Source organism: Patagioenas fasciata, chromosome 11 (assembly GCF_037038585.1).
Source record: "Patagioenas fasciata isolate bPatFas1 chromosome 11, bPatFas1.hap1, whole genome shotgun sequence".
Taxonomy (NCBI): Eukaryota; Metazoa; Chordata; class Aves; order Columbiformes; family Columbidae; genus Patagioenas; species Patagioenas fasciata.
Window position 1 is genome coordinate 171075 of NC_092530.1, and position 17193 is coordinate 188267.

Below are 17193 nucleotides of genomic sequence, written 5' to 3' on the forward strand. Positions count from 1 at the left end.
CTGTCTCCCCCCTCAGCAGCGAGGCCTCTGAAAAGTTTCCAAAACATTCCCAGACTTGCATCCAGCGTTGCCAAAAGTCTCCAAGAGACAAGTCGGAAAGAAGGATATGGAACAAAGGGAGAAAGGGAAGGGAGCAAGCCAAAGGGAGGGAAGAGGAAAATCTAGTGCCGGGCTGCAGGACTGAAATGGAGGAATGGAAAGACAAAAGCCAGGAAGCAGGAATGTTTGAGAAAAGGAGAGAGGAAAAAAGAGACATGCAGCCAGACGAGGGGTTAGTGAGAGAGGCTGGCACAGAGAACAGGATGAGAAGGAAATAAGGCAAGGCAAGGCTAGGCCAAAGAACATTTCCTTGCTTTATATTTTCTACCACATTCATCTGGAGACGAGGAGGAAAGCCATCAGACCTGATGGATTAGGCCCAATCAAAAACCCCGGCTACTTGAGACACTTAGACTAAGCCTAAAATGCAAAGATCTCTCCATAAGGATGGGTTTTATACTCTACTTCCACAATCTGCTGGCAGTACAAAAGAATAAGCGGCAGATCTACTTAGGCTGAGTCACTGTGCTTTGCTCCTAAGACCATGCATACCATGGGAATATTTCAGCATTTCTGCTCTGGTTTTCAGTGTATTACACCAAAACACCCACCTGATGACATCATTTCAAGAGCAACAGCAGCAATTTGCAGAATTCAGCTTCTTTGGGGAACTGAGAAATTGCTGAGCTGACACCAAGTCCTGCTGTGTCCCTGTCACCCGCAGAGTGCCCGCATCCTCACCACGGTAGCGGGCATTGTGACAAAGGTTCTATGTCAGCTGGGTGTGGCAGCCGAGCGCCCCCTAGAGGAGCGGGAGCCTGTCAGCCCCGGGCCTGTCACTGCCTGCTGTCCCCCCTGTCACCAGCGAGGCCTCGGAAAAGTTTCCAAAACATCCCCAGACTTGGGTCCAGCGTGGCCAAAAGTCTCCAAGAGACAAGTCGCAAAGAAGGATATGGAACAAAGGGAGAAAGCAAAGGGAGCAAGCCAAAGGGAGGGAAGAGGAATATCTAGTGCCGGGCTGCAGGACTGAAATGGAGGAATGGAAAGACAAAAGCCAGGAAGCAGGAGAGTTTGAGAAAAGGAGAGAGGAAAGAAGAGACATGCAGCCAGACGAGGGGTTAGTGAGAGAGGCTGGCACAGAGAACAGGATGAGAAGGAAATAAGGCAAGGCAAAATATGCCAAAGGACGTTTCCTTGCTTTATATTTTCTACCACATTCATCTGGAGACGAGGAGGAAAGCCATCAGACCTGATGGATTAGGCGCAATCAAAAACCCCGGCTACTTGAGACACTTAGACTAAGCCTAAAATGCAAAGATCTCTCCATAAGGATGGTTTTTAAACTCTACTTTCACAATCTGCTGGCAGTACACAAGAATAAGCGGCAGATCTACTAAGGCTGAGTCACGGTGCTTTGCTCCTAAGACCATGCATACCATGGGAATATTTCAGCATTTCTGCTCTGGTTTTCAGTGTATTACACCAAAACACCGACCTGATGACATCATTGCAACAGCAACAGCAGCAATTTGCAGAATTCAGCTTCTTTGGGGAACTCAGAAATTGCTGAGCTGACACCAAGTCCTGCTGTGTCCCTGTCACCCGCAGAGTGCCCGCATCCTCACCACGGTAGCGGGCATTGTGACAAAGGTTCTATGTCAGCTGTTGCTCTTGCGTCCGTCAAGAGAACTACAACGAAGCATGCCGAACGGAGAAAATAGCAGCAGCTCATCTGTTCACACCTTGTTTCTGCCGTGTGCTCGAACGCCAAGATGTTCGTGCTGCTGTGAGATGAAAGACGTCCTTCTGAAGATGTGGTTGCTCTACACCGGTCCACTTGTTAGTGTATCCATTCAGTGCTGGGCTGCGGGGCATTCAGAAGTGGCTCTGTGGAGACGTCTGCATAGAGGCAGCTGTCAGAACACGCACACTCTATTGTTCACCAAAACATATGCAGACGCGTCCTTACCCTATAGATTTCGATGCACAGAGTTCCCTGTGTTCGCAAGAGACAAGGGAATCGAATCTGTACGCACAGAAGCAATACCGGACCGTTTCCCTCGGAGTGAACACGAAAGAGCCGTCTATACACTCGCAGACACGGGAACGTGCCTCAATGCTGTCACAGAGGCAGCAGCTTTTGCACAGATGCTCTGGTGATTCTGGCACTTTCCAGGCACACTCCTGAAAGTCGCGCACACTGCTGTTCACTCGCTAAACGACCTCTTGGGAAACACGTCTCCGGTCGATGGACCGCTCAGATTGCTTCTCGTGTAACTGTGAACTGTGTCAGCGCAGGGAATCCGTCTCTGTTGAGCAGATGTCAATCCTGCCTCGCTTTTGCTTTGTTGCCTCTACCAAGATGATTTCCCGTTTCTCTCTTCACTGGAGCACGCAGACACAGCCAACGCACATCAAGTGTCAAGAGACACACTCTGCTGAGCTCAACGCTTGTGCAGATGCACATGTGCGACGAAGTCAACACACGTGCTTGTGGAGAGAAAGAAAGGGACTCCCAGGCGTGTGGAGCGACGGGGAGAAAGAGCGGGCGCTGAGGAACACAGTTTCAAACAGACTGTCTCCACACAAACAGGCACCTGTCTGCAGGTATCCTAGATCTTGATTCTTGAACTTGAGGAAACATGCGTCTGAGCAAAACTCCTAAACGCTTCCAGGAAAGACACAGGCTCTCCCACAAGCATACAAGTGTTTGCCCTCAGCTATAGATCAGGGACAAGCTTGTAAAGAGATGCCCTGCTATTCTTTCACCTTATGGCATCATGTGTTTCATTTCTCTTGGAAATCGATTGCTAAGTGTCTTTCCTCGGGCGACTGTGAAGCATTTGCCACCGGAGGAGAAGTAGCACGGAGCAGCATTCAGTACTGTCTACGTCACGGCCCCTTATAAGACAGCGGCACTGGCGCACACACACACACACAGGAGACGGCAGCACTGGCGCACACACACACACACAGGAGACGGCAGCACTACTTAAAAACTTCAAGACGCTGGGAAGAAGTGCCAGTCCCTTAGACTGGAGGGGTACAGAGCACAGCTGCCGATGCAGCCCAGAACTACACCTCCTGAACTCTGGATCCTTTGGGGCACTCCTGGGTCCCCTCCTGAACTCTGGATCCTTTGGGGCACTCCTGGGTCCCCTCCTAAGCTCTTGGGTCCTTTGGGGAACTCTTGGGTACCCTCAGAACTCCTGGGTTCACCCCTAAACTCCTGGGTCCTTTGGGGCACTCCTGGGTCTCCTCAGTACTCTTGGGTTCCCCCCTGAACTCCTGGGTCCTTTGGGGCACTGCTGGGTCCCCTCCCGAACTCCTGGGTGGGTCCCCTCCCGAACTCTTGGGTACTTTGGGGCACTCCTGGGTCCCCTCAGAACGCCTGGGTTCCCCCCTGAACTCCTGGGTCCTTTGGGGCATTCCTGGGTCCCCTCCTGAACTCTGGATCCTTGGGGCACTCCTGGTCCCCCTCCTGAACTCCTGAATGGGTCCGCTCAGAACTCCTGGGTCCCCTCCTGAAGTCCTGGGTGGGTCACCTCCTGAACTCTTGGGCGGGTCCCCTCCCGAACTCCTGGGCGGGTCCCCTCCCGAACTCCTGGGCGGGTCCCCTCCCGAACTCCTGGGTACTTTGGGGCACTCCTGGGTCCCCTCAGGACGCCTGGGTTCCCCCCTGAACTCCTGCGTCCTTTGGGGCATTCCTGTGTTCCCTCCTGAACTCTGGATCCTTTGGGGCACTCCTGGGTCCCCTCCTGAACTCCTGGGTCCTTTGAGGCACTCCTGGTCCCCCTCCTGAACTCCTGAATGGGTTCCCTCAGAACTCATGGGTCCCCTCCTGAAATCCTGGGTGGGTCACTCCTGAACTCTTGGGCGGGTCACCTCCTGAACTCCTGGGCGGGTCCCCTCCCGAACTCCTGGGCGGGTCCCCTCCCGAACTCCTGGGCGGGTCCCCTCCCGAACTCCTGGGCGGGTCCCCTCCCGAACTCCTGGGCGGGTCCCCTCCCGAACTCCTGGGCGGGTCCCCTCCCGAACTCCTGGGTACTTTGGGGCACTCCTGGGTCCCCTCAGGACGCCTGGGTTCCCCCCTGAACTCCTGCGTCCTTTGGGGCATTCCTGTGTTCCCTCCTGAACTCTGGATCCTTTGGGGCACTCCTGGGTCCCCTCCTGAACTCCTGGGTCCTTTGAGGCACTCCTGGTCCCCCTCCTGAACTCCTGAATGGGTCCCCTCAGAACTCATGGGTCCCCTCCTGAACTCCTGGGCGGGTCCCCTCCCGAACTCCTGGGCGGGTCCCCTCCCGAACTCCTGGGCGGGTCCCCTCCCGAACTCCTGGGCGGGTCCCCTCCCGAACTCCTGGGCGGGTCCCCTCCCGAACTCCTGGGCGGGTCCCCTCCCGAACTCCTGGGCGGGTCCCCTCCCGAACTCTGGATCCTTTGGGGCACTCTTGGGTCCCCTCCTGAACTCCTGGGTCCTTTGGGGCACTCCTGGTCCCCCTCCGGAACTCCTGAATGGGTCCCCACAGAACTCCTGGGTCCCCTCCTCAAGTCCTGGGTGGGTCCCGCCATGAACTCCTGGGTGGGGCCCTGCTGAACTTTTGGTTCCCACCCTGAACTCCTGGGTCCTTTGGGGCACTCCTGGTCCCCCTCCTCAGCTCATGAATGGGTCCCTCCTGAACTCCTGCATGGGTCCCTCCTGAAGTCCTGGGTGGGTCCCTCCTGAAATCTTGTGTCCACTCCTGAACTCTGGATCCTTTGGGGCACTCCTGGGTTCCCCCCTGAACTCTTGGGTCCTTTGGGGCACTGCTGGGTCCCCTCCTGAACTCCTGGGTGGGTCCCCTCCTGAACTCCTGGGTGGGTCCCCTCCTGAAACTCCTGGGTCGTTTGGGGCACTCTTGGGTCCCCTAAGAACTCCTGGGACCCCCTCTGAACTCTTGGGTCCTTTGGGGCACTCCTGGGTCCCCTCCTGAACTCTGGATCCTTTGGGGCACTCCTGGGTCCCCTCCTGAACTCCTGGGTCCTTTGGGGCACTCCTGGTCCCCCTCCTGAACTCCTGAATGGGTCCCCTCAGAACTCCTGGGTCCCCTCCTGAAGTCCTGGGTGGGTCACTCCTGAAGTCCTGGGTGGGTCCCCTCCTGAACTCCTGGGCGGGTCCCCTCCTGAACTCCTGGGCGGGTCCCCTCCTGAACTCCTGGGCGGGTCCCCTCCTGAACTCCTGGGCGGGTCCCCTCCTGAACTCCTGGGCGGGTCCCCTCCTGAACTCCTGGGCGGGTCCCCTCCTGAACTCTGGATCCTTTGGGGCACTCCTGGTCCCCCTCCTGAACTCCTGAATGGGTCCCCTCAGAACTCCTGGGTCCCCTCCTCAAGTCCTGGGTGGGTCCCTCCTGAACTTTTGGGTCCCACCCTGAACTCCTGGGTCCTTTGGGGCACTCCTGGTCCCCCTCCTGAACTCCTGAATGGGTCCCTCCTGAACTCCTGAATGGGTCCCCTCAGAACTCCTGGGTCCCCTCCTCAAGTCCTGGGTGGGTCACTCCTGAACTCCTGAGTCCCCTCCTGAACTCTGGATCCTTTAGGGCACTCCTGGGTCCCCTCCTGAACTCTGGATCCTTTGGGGCACTCCTGGGTTCCCTCCTGAACTTTGGATCCTTTGGGGCACTCCTGGGTCCCCTCCTAAGCTCTTGGGTCTTTTGGGGAACTCTTGGGTCCCCTCAGAACTCCTGGCTTCACCCCTAAACTCCTGGGTCCTTTGGGGCACTCCTGGGTCTCCTCAGTACTCTTGGGTTCCCCCCTGAACTCCTGGGTCCTTTGCGGCACTGCTGGGTCCCCTCCCGAACTCCTGGGTGGGTCCCCTCCCGAACTCCTGGGTGGGTCCCCTCCCGAACTCCTGGGTGGGTCCCCTCCCGAACTCCTGGGTCCTTCGGGGCACTCCTGGGTCCCCTCAGAACGCCTGGGTTCCCCCCTGAACTCCTGGGTCCTTTGGGGCATTCCTGGGTCCCCTCGTGAACTCTGGATCCTTTGGGGCACTCCTGGTCCCCCTCCTGAACTCCTGAATGGGTCCCCTCAGAACTCATGGGTCCCCTCCTGAAGTCCTGGGTGGGTCCCTCCTGAACTCCTGGGTGGGTCCCACCCTGAACTCCTGGGTCCCTTTGGGCACTCCTGGTCCCCCTCCTGAACTATTGAATGGATCCCCTCCTGAACTCCTGAATGGGTCCCCTCCTGAACTCCTGAATGGGTCTCCTCCTGAACTCCTGAATGGGTCCCCTCCTGAACTCCTGGGTGGGTTCCGCCATGCAGTGCTGGGTGGGTCCCTCCTGAACTCTTGGGTCCCCTCCTGAACTCCTGGGTGGGTCCCCTCCTGAACTTCTGGGTCCCACCCTGAACTCCTGGGTCCTTTGGGGCACTCTTGGGTCCCCCACTGAACTCCTGGGTCCCCCACTGAACTCTGGATCATTTGGGGCACTCCTGGGTCCCCTCCTAAGCTCTTGGGTCCTTTGGGGAACTCTTGGGTCCCCTCAGAACTTCTGGGTTCACCCCTGAACTCCTGGGTCCTTTGGGGAACTCCTGGGTCTCCTCAGTAGTCTTGGGGATCCCCCCTGAACTCCTGGGTCCTTTGGGGCACTGCTGGGTCCCCTCCCGAACTCCTGGGTGGGTCCCCTCCCGAACTCTGGGGTACTTTGGGGCACTCCTGGGTCCCCTCAGAACGCCTGGGTTCCCCGCTGAACTCCTGGGTCCTTTGGGGCATTCCTGGGTTCCCTCCTGAACTCTGGATCCTTTGGGGCACTCCTGGGTCCCCTCCTGAACTCCTGGGTCCTTTGGGGCACTCCTGGTCCCCCTTCTGAACTCCTGAATGGGTCCCCTCAGAACTCCTGGGTCCCCTCCTGAAGTCCTGGGTGGGTTCCTCCTGAACTCCTGGGTGGGTCCCTCCTGAACTTCTGGGTCCCACCCTGAACTCCTGGGTCCCACCCTGAACTCCTGGGTCCCACCCTGAACTATTGAATGGGTCCCTCCTGAACTCCTGAATGGGTCCCCTCAGAACTCCTGGGTCCCGTCCTGAAGTCCTGACTGGGTCCCGCCATGAAGTCCTTGGTGGTTCCCTCCTGAACTCTTCGGTCTCCTCCTGACCCCTGGATCCTTTGGGGCTCTCCTGGGTCCCCTCCTGAACTCTGGATCCTTTGGGGCACTCCTGGGTTCCCCCCCGAACTCCTGGGTCCTTTGGGGCACTGCTGGGTCCCCTCCTGAACTCCTGGGTGGGTCCCTCCTGAACTCCTGGGTGGGTCCCTCCTGAACTCTTGGGTCCTTTGGGGCACTCTTGGGTCTCCTCAGAACTCCTGGGTTCCCCACTGAACTCCTGGGTCCTTTGGGGCACTCCTGGGTCCGCTCCTGAACTCCTGGGTCCCCTCCTGAATTCTTCAGTCCCTCCCTGAACTCCCGGTCCCCTCCTGAACTCCTGGGCGGGTCCCCTCCTGAACTCCTGGGCGGGTCCCCTCCTGAACTCCTGGGCGGGTCCCCTCCTGAACTCCTGGGCGGGTCCCCTCCTGAACTCCTGGGCGGGTCCCCTCCTGAACTCTGGATCCTTTGGGGCACTCTTGGGTCCCCTCCTGAACTCCTGGGTCCTTTGGGGCACTCCTGGTCCCCCTCCTGAACTCCTGAATGGGTCCCCTCAGAACTCCTGGGTCCCCTCCTGAAGTCCTGGGTGGGTCCCTCCTGAACTCTTGAGTCCCCTCCTGAACTCTGGATCCTTTCGGGCACTCCTGAGTCCCCTCCTGAACTCTGGATCCTTTGGGGCACTCCTGGGTCCCCTCCTGAACTCTGGATCCTTTGGGGCACTCCTGGGTTCCCCTCCTGAACTCTGGATCCTTTGGGGCACTCCTGGGTCCCCTCCTAAGCTCTTGGGTCCTTTGGGGAACTCTTGGGTCCCCTCAGAACTCCTGGGTTCACCCCTAAACTCCTCGGTCCTTTGGGGCACTCCTGGGTCTCCTCAGTACTCTTGGGTTCCCCCCTGAACTCCTGGGTCCTTTGGGGCACTGCTGGGTCCCCTCCCGAACTCCTAGGTGGGTCCCCTCCCGAACTCCTAGGTGGGTCCCCTCCCGAACTCTTGGGTACTTTGGGGCACTCCTGGGTCCCCTCAGAACGCCTGGGTTCCCCCCTGAACTCCTGGGTCCTTTGGGGCATTCCTGGGTCCCCTCCTGAACTCTGGATCCTTGGGGCACTCCTTGTCCCCCTCCTGAACTCCTGAATGGGTCCCCTCAGAACTCATGGGTCCCCTCCTGAAGTCCTGGGTGGGTCCCCCTCCTGAACTCCTGGGTGGGTCCCTCCTGAACTTTTGGGTCCCACCCTGAACTCCTGGGTCCTTTGGGGCACTCCTGGTCTCCCTCCTGAACTCCTGAATGGGTCCCTCCTGAACTCCTGAATGGGTCCCTCCTGAACTCCTGAATGGGCCCCCTCAGAACTCCTGGGTCCCCTCCTGAAGTCCTGGGTGGGTCCCCCTCCTGAACTCCTGGGTGGGTCCCTCCTGAACTTTTGGGTCCCACCCTGAACTCCTGGGTCCTTTGGGGCACTCCTGGTCTCCCTCCTGAACTCCTGAATGGGTCCCTCCTGAACTCCTGAATGGGTCCCTCCTGAACTCCTGAATCGGCCCCCTCAGAACTCCTGGGTCCCCTCCTGAAGTCCTGGGTGGGTCCCGCCATGAAGTGCTGCGTGGGTCACTCCTGAACTCTTGGGTCCCCTCCTGAACCCTGGATCCTTTGGGGCACTCCTGGGTCCCCTCCTGAACTCTGGATCCTTTGGGGCACTCCTGTGTTCCCCCCTGAACTCCTGGGTCCTTTGGGGCACTGCTGGATCCCCACCTGAACTCCTGGGTGGGTCCCTCCTGAACTCCTGGGTGGGTCCCTCCTGAACTCCTGGGTGGGTCCCTCCTGAACTCCTGGGTCCTTTGGGGCACTCTTGGGTCCCCTCAGAACTCCTGGGTTCCCCACTGAACTCCTGGGTCCTTTGGGGCACTCCTGGTCCCCCTCCTGAACTCTTCTTTCCCCCACTGAACTCCTGGGTCCTTTGGGGCACTCCTGGGTCCTCTCCTGAACTCTGGATCTATTGGGGCACTCCTGGGTTCCCCCCTGAACTCCTGGGTCCTTTGGGGCACTTCTGGGTCTCCTCAGTACTCTTGGGTTCCCCCCTGAACTCTTGGGTCCTTTGGGGCACTGCTGGGTCCCCTCTTGAACTCCTGGGTGGGTCCCCTCTTGAACTCCTGGGTGCCCTACTGATCTCTTGGGTCCTTTGGAGCATTCCTGGGTCCTCTCCTGAACTCTGGATCCTTGGTGGCACTCCTGGGTCCCCTCCTGAACTCCTGGGTCCGCTCCTGAACTCTTGGGTTACCCCCTGAACTCCTAGGTCCCCTCCTGAATTCTTCAGTCCCTCCCTGAACTCCTGGGCGGGTCCCCTCCTGAACTCCTGGGCGGGTCCCCTCCTGAACTCCTGGGCGGGTCCCCTCCTGAACTCCTGGGCGGGTCCCCTCCTGAACTCCTGGGCGGGTCCCCTCCTGAACTCCTGGGCGGGTCCCCTCCTGAACTCCTGGGCGGGTCCCCTCCTGAACTCCTGGGCGGGTCCCCTCCTGAACTCCTGGGCGGGTCCCCTCCTGAACTCCTGGGCGGGTCCCCTCCTGAACTCCTGGGCGGGTCCCCTCCTGAACTCCTGGGCGGGTCCCCTCCTGAACTCCTGGGCGGGTCCCCTCCTGAACTCCTGGGCGGGTCCCCTCCTGAACTCCTGGGCGGGTCCCCTCCTGAACTCCTGGGCGGGTCCCCTCCTGAACTCCTGGGCGGGTCCCCTCCTGAACTCCTGGGCGGGTCCCCTCCTGAACTCTTTGGTCCTTTAGGGCACTTCTGGGTCCCCTCCTGAACTCCTGAATGGGTCCCTCCTGAACTCCTGGGTCCCCTCCTGAAGTCCTGGGTGGGTCCCGACATGAAGTCCTGGGTGGGTCCCTCCTGAATTCTTGGGTCCCCTCCGGAACTCTGGATCCTTTGGGGCACTCCTGGGTCCCCTCCTGAATTCCGGATCCTTTGGGGCACTCCTGGGTTCCCCCCTGAACTCCTGGGTCCTTTGGGGCACTGCTGGGTCCCCTCCTGAACTCCTGGGTGGGTCCCCTCCTGAACTCCTGGGTGGGTCCCCTCCTGAACTCCTGGGTGGGTCCCCTCCTGAACTCCTGGGTGGGTCCCCTCCTGAACTCCTGGGTGGGTCCCCTCCTGAACTCCTGGGTGGGTCCCCTCCTGAACTCCTGGGTGGGTCCCCTCCTGAACTCCTGGGTGGGTCCCCTCCTGAACTCCTGGGTGGGTCCCCTCCTGAACTCCTGGGTGGGTCCCCTCCTGAACTCCTGGGTGGGTCCCCTCCTGAACTCCTGGGTGGGTCCCCTCCTGAACTCCTGGGTGGGTCCCCTTCTGAACTCCTGGGTGGGTCTCCTCAGAACTCCTGGGTTCCCCCCTGAACTCCTGGGTCCTTTGGGGCATTCCTGGGTCCTCTCCTGAACTCTGGATCCTTTGTGGCACTCCTGGGTCCCCTCCTGAACTCCTGGGTCCGCTCCTGAACTCTTGGGTTACCCCCTGAACTCCTAGGTCCCCTCCTGAATTCTTCAGTCCCTCCCTGATCTCCTGGGCGGGTCCCTCCTGAACTCCTGGGCGGGTCCCCTCCTGAACTCCTGGGCGGGTCCCCTCCTGAACTCTTTGGTCCTTTGGGGCACTTCTGGGTCCCCTCCTGAACTCCTGAATGGGTCCCTCCTGAACTCCTGGGTCCCCTCCTGAAGTCCTGGGTGGGTCCCGACATGAAGTCCTGGGTGGGTCCCTCCTGAATTCTTGGGTCCCCTCCGGAACTCTGGATCCTTTGGGGCACTCCTGGGTCCCCTCCTGAATTCCGGATCCTTTGGGGCACTCCTGGGTTCCCCCCTGAACTCCTGGGTCCTTTGGGGCACTGCTGGGTCCCCTCCTGAACTCCTGGGTGGGTCCCCTCCTGAACTCCTGGGTGGGTCCCCTCCTGAACTCCTGGGTGGGTCCCCTCCTGAACTCCTGGGTGGGTCCCCTCCTGAACTCCTGGGTGGGTCCCCTCCTGAACTCCTGGGTCCTTTGGGTCACTCTTGTGTCCCCTCAGAACTCCTGGGTTCCCCACTGAACTCCTGGGTCCTTTGGGGTACTCCTGGGTCCCCTCCTGAACTCTTGGGTCCCCTCCTGAACTCTTGGGTCCTTTGGGGCACTCCTGGGCTCCCCCTCTAAGCTCTTGGGTCCCTTGGGGCACTCTTGGGTCCCCTCAGAACTCCTGGGTTCCCCCCTGAACTCCTGGGTCCTTTGGGGCACTGCTGGGTCCCCTCCTGAACTCCTGGGTGGGTCCCTCCTGAACTCCTGGGTGGGTCCCTCCTGATCCCTTGGGTGCCCTCCTGATCTCTTGGGTGCCCTCCTGATCTCTTGGGTCCTTTGGGGAACTCTTGGGTCTCCTCAGAACTCCTGGGTTCCCCACTGTACTCCTGGGTCCTTTGGGGCACTCCTGGGTCCGCTCCTGAACTCCTGGGTTTCCTCCTGAATTCTTCAGTCCCTCCCTGAACTCCCGGTCCCCTCCTGAACTCCTGGGCGGGTCCCCTCCTGAACTCCTGGGCGGGTCCCCTCCTGAACTCCTGGGCGGGTCCCCTCCTGAACTCCTGGGCGGGTCCCCTCCTGAACTCCTGGGCGGGTCCCCTCCTGAACTCTGGATCCTTTGGGGCACTCTTGGGTCCCCTCCTGAACTCCTGGGTCCTTTGGGGCACTCCTGGTCCCCCTCCTGAACTCCTGAATGGGTCCCCTCAGAACTCCTGGGTCCCCTCCTGAAGTCCTGGGTGGGTCCCTCCTGAACTCTTGAGTCCCCTCCTGAACTCTGGATCCTTTCGGGCACTCCTGAGTCCCCTCCTGAACTCTGGATCCTTTGGGGCACTCCTGGGTCCCCTCCTGAACTCTGGATCCTTTGGGGCACTCCTGGGTTCCCCTCCTGAACTCTGGATCCTTTGGGGCACTCCTGGGTTCCCCTCCTGAACTCTGGATCCTTTGGGGCACTCCTGGGTCCCCTCCTAAGCTCTTGGGTCCTTTGGGGAACTCTTGGGTCCCCTCAGAACTCCTGGGTTCACCCCTAAACTCCTCGGTCCTTTGGGGCACTCCTGGGTCTCCTCAGTACTCTTGGGTTCCCCCCTGAACTCCTGGGTCCTTTGGGGCACTGCTGGGTCCCCTCCCGAACTCCTAGGTGGGTCCCCTCCCGAACTCCTGGGTGGGTCCCCTCCCGAACTCTTGGGTACTTTGGGGCACTCCTGGGTCCCCTCCTGAACTCTGGATCCTTTGGGGCACTCCTGTGTTCCCCCCTGAACTCCTGGGTCCTTTGGGGCACTGCTGGGTCCCCACCTGAACTCCTGGGTGGGTCCCTCCTGAACTCCTGGGTGGGTCCCTCCTGAACTCCTGGGTGGGTCCCTCCTGAACTCTTGGGTCCTTTGGGGCACTCTTGGGTCCCCTCAGAACTCCTGGGTTCCCCACTGAACTCCTGGGTCCTTTGGGGCACTCCTGCTCCCCCTCCTGAACTCTTCTTTCCCCCACTGAACTCCTGGATACTTTGGGGCACTCCTGGGTCCTCTCCTGAACTCTGGATCTATTGGGGCACTCCTGGGTTCCCCCCTGAACTCCTGGGTCCTTTGGGGCACTGCTGGGTCCCCACCTAAACTCCTGGGTGCGTCCCTCCTGAACTCCTGGGTGGGTCCCTCCTGATCTCTTGGGTGCCCTCCTGATCACTTGGGTGCCCTCCTGATCACTTGGGTCCCCTCAGAACTCCTGGGTTCCCCACTGAACTCCTGGGTCCTTTGGGGCACTCCTGGTCCCCCTCCTGAACTCTTCGTTCCCCCACTGAACTCCTGGGTCCTTTGGGGCACTCCTGGGTCCCCTCCTGAAATCTTGGGTCCCCTCCTGAACTCTGGATCCTTTGGGGCACTCCTGGGTCCCCTCCTAAGCTCTTGGGTCCTTTGGGGAACTCTTGGGTCCCCTCAGAACTCCTGGGTTCACCCCTGAACTCCTGGGTCCTTTGGGGCACTTCTGGGTCTCCTCATTACTCTTGGGTTCCCCCCTGAACACTTGGGTCCTTTGGGGCACTGCTGGGTCCCCTCTTGAACTCCTGGGTGGGTCCCCTCTTGAACTCCTGGGTGCCCTACTGATCTCTTGGGTCCTTTGGGGTACTCTTGGGTCTCCTCAGAACTCCTGGGTTCCCCCCTGAACTCCTGGGTCCTTTGGGGCATTCCTGGGTCCTCTCCTGAACTCTGGATCCTTTGTGGCACTCCTGGGTCCTCTCCTGAACTCCTGGGTCCGCTCCTGAACTCCTGGGTTACCCCCTGAACTCCTAGGTCCCCTCCTGAATTCTTCAGTCCCTCCCTGATCTCCTGGGCGGGTCCCTCCTGAACTCCTGGGCGGGTCCCTCCTGAACTCCTGGGCGGGTCCCCTCCTGAACTCCTGGGCGGGTCCCCTCCTGAACTCTTTGGTCCTTTGGGGCACTTCTGGGTCCCCTCCTGAACTCCTGAATGGGTCCCTCCTGAACTCCTGGGTCCCCTCCTGAACTCCTGGGTGGCTCCCGACATGAAGTCCTGGGTGGGTCCCTCCTGAATTCTTGGGTCCCCTCCGGAACTCTGGATCCTTTGGGGCACTCCTGGGTCCCCTCCTGAATTCCGGATCCTTTGGGGCACTCCTGGGTTCCCCCCTGAACTCCTGGGTCCTTTGGGGCACTGCTGGGTCCCCTCCTGAACTCCTGGGTGGGTCCCCTCCTGAACTCCTGGGTGGGTCCCCTCCTGAACTCCTGGGTGGGTCCCCTCCTGAACTCCTGGGTCCTTTGGGTCACTCTTGTGTCCCCTCAGAACTCCTGGGTTCCCCACTGAACTCCTGGGTCCTTTGGGGTACTCCTGGGTCCCCTCCTGAACTCTTGGGTCCCCTCCTGAACTCTTGGGTCCTTTGGGGCACTCCTGGGCTCCCCCTCTAAGCTCTTGGGTCCCTTGGGGCACTCTTGGGTCCCCTCAGAACTCCTGGGTTCCCCCCTGAACTCCTGGGTCCTTTGGGGCACTGCTGGGTCCCCTCCTGAACTCCTGGGTGGGTCCCTCCTGAACTCCTGGGTGGGTCCCTCCTGAACTCCTGGGTGGGTCCCTCCTGAACTCCTGGGTGGGTCCCTCCTGAACTCCTGGGTGCCCTCCTGATCTCTTGGGTCCTTTGGGGCACTCTTGGGTCTCCTCAGAACTCCTGGGTTCCCCACTGAACTCCTGGGTCCTTTGGGGCACTCCTGGGTCCTTTGGGGCACTCCTGGGTCCTCTCCTGAACTCCTGGGTCCGCTCCTGAACTCCTGGGTCCGCTCCTGAACTCCTGGGTCCGCTCCTGAACTCTACAGTCCCTCCCTGAACTCCCGGTCCCCTCCTGAACTCCTGGGCGGGTGCCCTCCTGAACTCCTGGGCGGGTCCCATCCTGAACTCTGGATCCTTTGGGGCACTCTTGGGTCCCCTCCTGAACTCCTGGGTCCTTTGGGGCACTCCTGGTTCCCCTCCTGAACTACTGAATGGGTCCCCTCAGAACTCCTGGTTCCCCTCCTGAACTCTGGATCCTTTGGGGCACTCCTGGATCCCCTCCTGAACTCTGGATCCTTTGGGGCACTCCTGGGTCCCCTCCTGAACTCTGGATCCTTTGGGGCACTCCTGGGTCCCCTCCTAAGCTCCTGGGTCCTTTGGGGAACTCTTGGGTCCCCTCAGAACTCCTGGCTTCACCACTAAACTCCTGGGTCCTTTGGGGCACTCCTGGGTCCCCTCAGAACGCCTGGGTTCCCCCCTGAACTCCTGGGTCCTTTGGGGCATTCCTGGGTCCCCTTCTGAACTCTGGATCCTTTGGGGCACTCCTGGTCCCCCTCCTGAACTCCTGAATGGGTCCCCTCAGAACTCATGGGTCCCCTCCTGAAGTCCTGGGTGGGTCCCTCCTGAACTCCTGGGTGGGTCCCTCCTGAACTTTTGGGTCCCACCCTAAACTCCTGGGTCCTTTGGGGCACTCCTGGTCTCCCTCCTGAACTCCTGAATGGGTCCCTCCTGAACTCCTGAATGGGTCCCGCCATGAAGTCCTGGGTGGGTCCCTCCTGAACTCTTGGGTCCCCTCCTGAACCCTGGATCCTTTGGGGCACTCCTGGGTCCCCTCCTGAACTCTTGATCCTTTGGGGCATTCCTGGGTCCTTTGGGGCACTGCTGGGTCCCCACCTGAACTCCTGGTTGGGTCCCTCCTGAACTCCTGGGTGGGTCCTTCCTGATCTCTTGGGTGCCCTCCTGATCACTTGGGTGCCCTCCTGATCACTTGGGTCCTTTGGGGCACTCTTGGGTCCCCTCAGAACTCCTGGGTTCCCCACTGAACTCCTGGGTCCTTTGGGGCACTCCTGGTCCCCCTCCTGAACTCTTCGGTCCCCCACTGAACTCCTGGGTCCTTTGGGGCACTCCTGGGTCCTTTCCTGAACTCTTGGGTCCCCTCCTGAACTCTGGATCCTTTGGGGCACTCCTGGGTCCCCTCCTAAGCTCTTGGGTCCTTTGGGGAACTCTTGGGTCCCCTCAGAACTCCTGGGTTCACCCCTGAACTCCTAGGTCTTTTGGGGCACTTCTGGGTCTCCTCAGTACTCTTGGGTTTCCCCCTGAACTCTTGGGTCCTTTGGGGCACTGCTGGGTCCCCTCCCGAACTCCTGGGTGGGTCCCCTCTTGAACTCCTGGGTGGGTCCCTCCCGAACTCTTGGGTACTTTGGGGCACTCCTGGGTTCCCTCAGAACGGCTGGGTTCCCCCCTGAACTCCTGGGTCCTTTGGGGCATTCCTGGGTCCTCTCCTGAACTCTGGATCCGTTGGGGCACTCCTGGGTCCCCTCCTGAACTCCTGGGTCCTTTGGGGCACTCCTGGGTCCGCTCCTGAACGCTTGGGTTACCCCCTGAACTCCTAAGTCCCCTCCTGAATTCTTCAGTCCCTCCCTGAACTCCTGGGCAGGTCCCTCCTGAACTCCTGGGCGGGTCCCCTCCTGAACTCTTGGGTCCTTTGGGGCACTTCTGGGTCCCCTCCTGAACTCCTGAATGGGTCCCCTCCTGAACTCCTGAATGGGTCCCCTCCTGAACTCCTGAATGGGTCCCTCCTGAAGTCCTGGGTGGGTACCGCCATGAAGTCCTGGGTGGGTACCGCCATGAAGTCCTGGGTCCCCTCCGGAACTCTGGATCCTTTGGGGCACTCCTGGTTCCCGTCCTGAACTCTGGATCCTTTGGGGCACTCCTGGGTTCCCCCCTGAACTCCTGGGTCCTTTGGGGCACTGCTGGGTCCCCTCCTGAACTCCTGGGTGGGTCCCCTCCTGAACTCCTGGGTGGGTCCCCGCCTGAACTCCTGGGTGGGTCCCCGCCTGAACTCCTGGGTGGGTCCCCGCCTGAACTCCTGGGTGGGTCCCCGCCTGAACTCCTGGGTGGGTCCCCGCCTGAACTCCTGGGTGGGTCCCCGCCTGAACTCCTGGGTGGGTCCCCTCCTGAACTCCTGGGTGGGTCCCCTCCTGAACTCCTGGGTGGGTCCCCTCCTGAACTCCTGGGTGGGTCCCCTCCTGAACTCCTGGGTGGGTCCCCTCCTGAACTCCTGGGTCCTTTGGGTCACTCTTGTGTCCCCTCAGAACTCCTGGGTTCCCCACTGAACTCCTGGGTCCTTTGGGGTACTCCTGGGTCCCCTCCTGAACTCTTGGGTCCCCTCCTGAACTCTTGGGTCCTTTGGGGCACTCCTGGGCTCCCCCTCTAAGCTCTTGGGTCCCTTGGGGCACTCTTGGGTCCCCTCAGAACTCCTGGGTTCCCCCCTGAACTCCTGGGTCCTTTGGGGCACTGCTGGGTCCCCTCCTGAACTCCTGGGTGGGTCCCTCCTGAACTCCTGGGTGGGTCCCTCCTGATCCCTTGGGTGCCCTCCTGATCTCTTGGGTCCTTTGGGGCACTCTTGGGTCTCCTCAGAACTCCTGGGTTCCCCACTGAACTCCTGGGTCCTTTGGGGCACTCCTGGGTCCGCTCCTGAACTCCTGGGTCCCCTCCTGAATTCTTCAGTCCCTCCCTGAACTCCCGGTCCCCTCCTGAACTCCTGGGCGGGTCCCCTCCTGAACTCCTGGGCG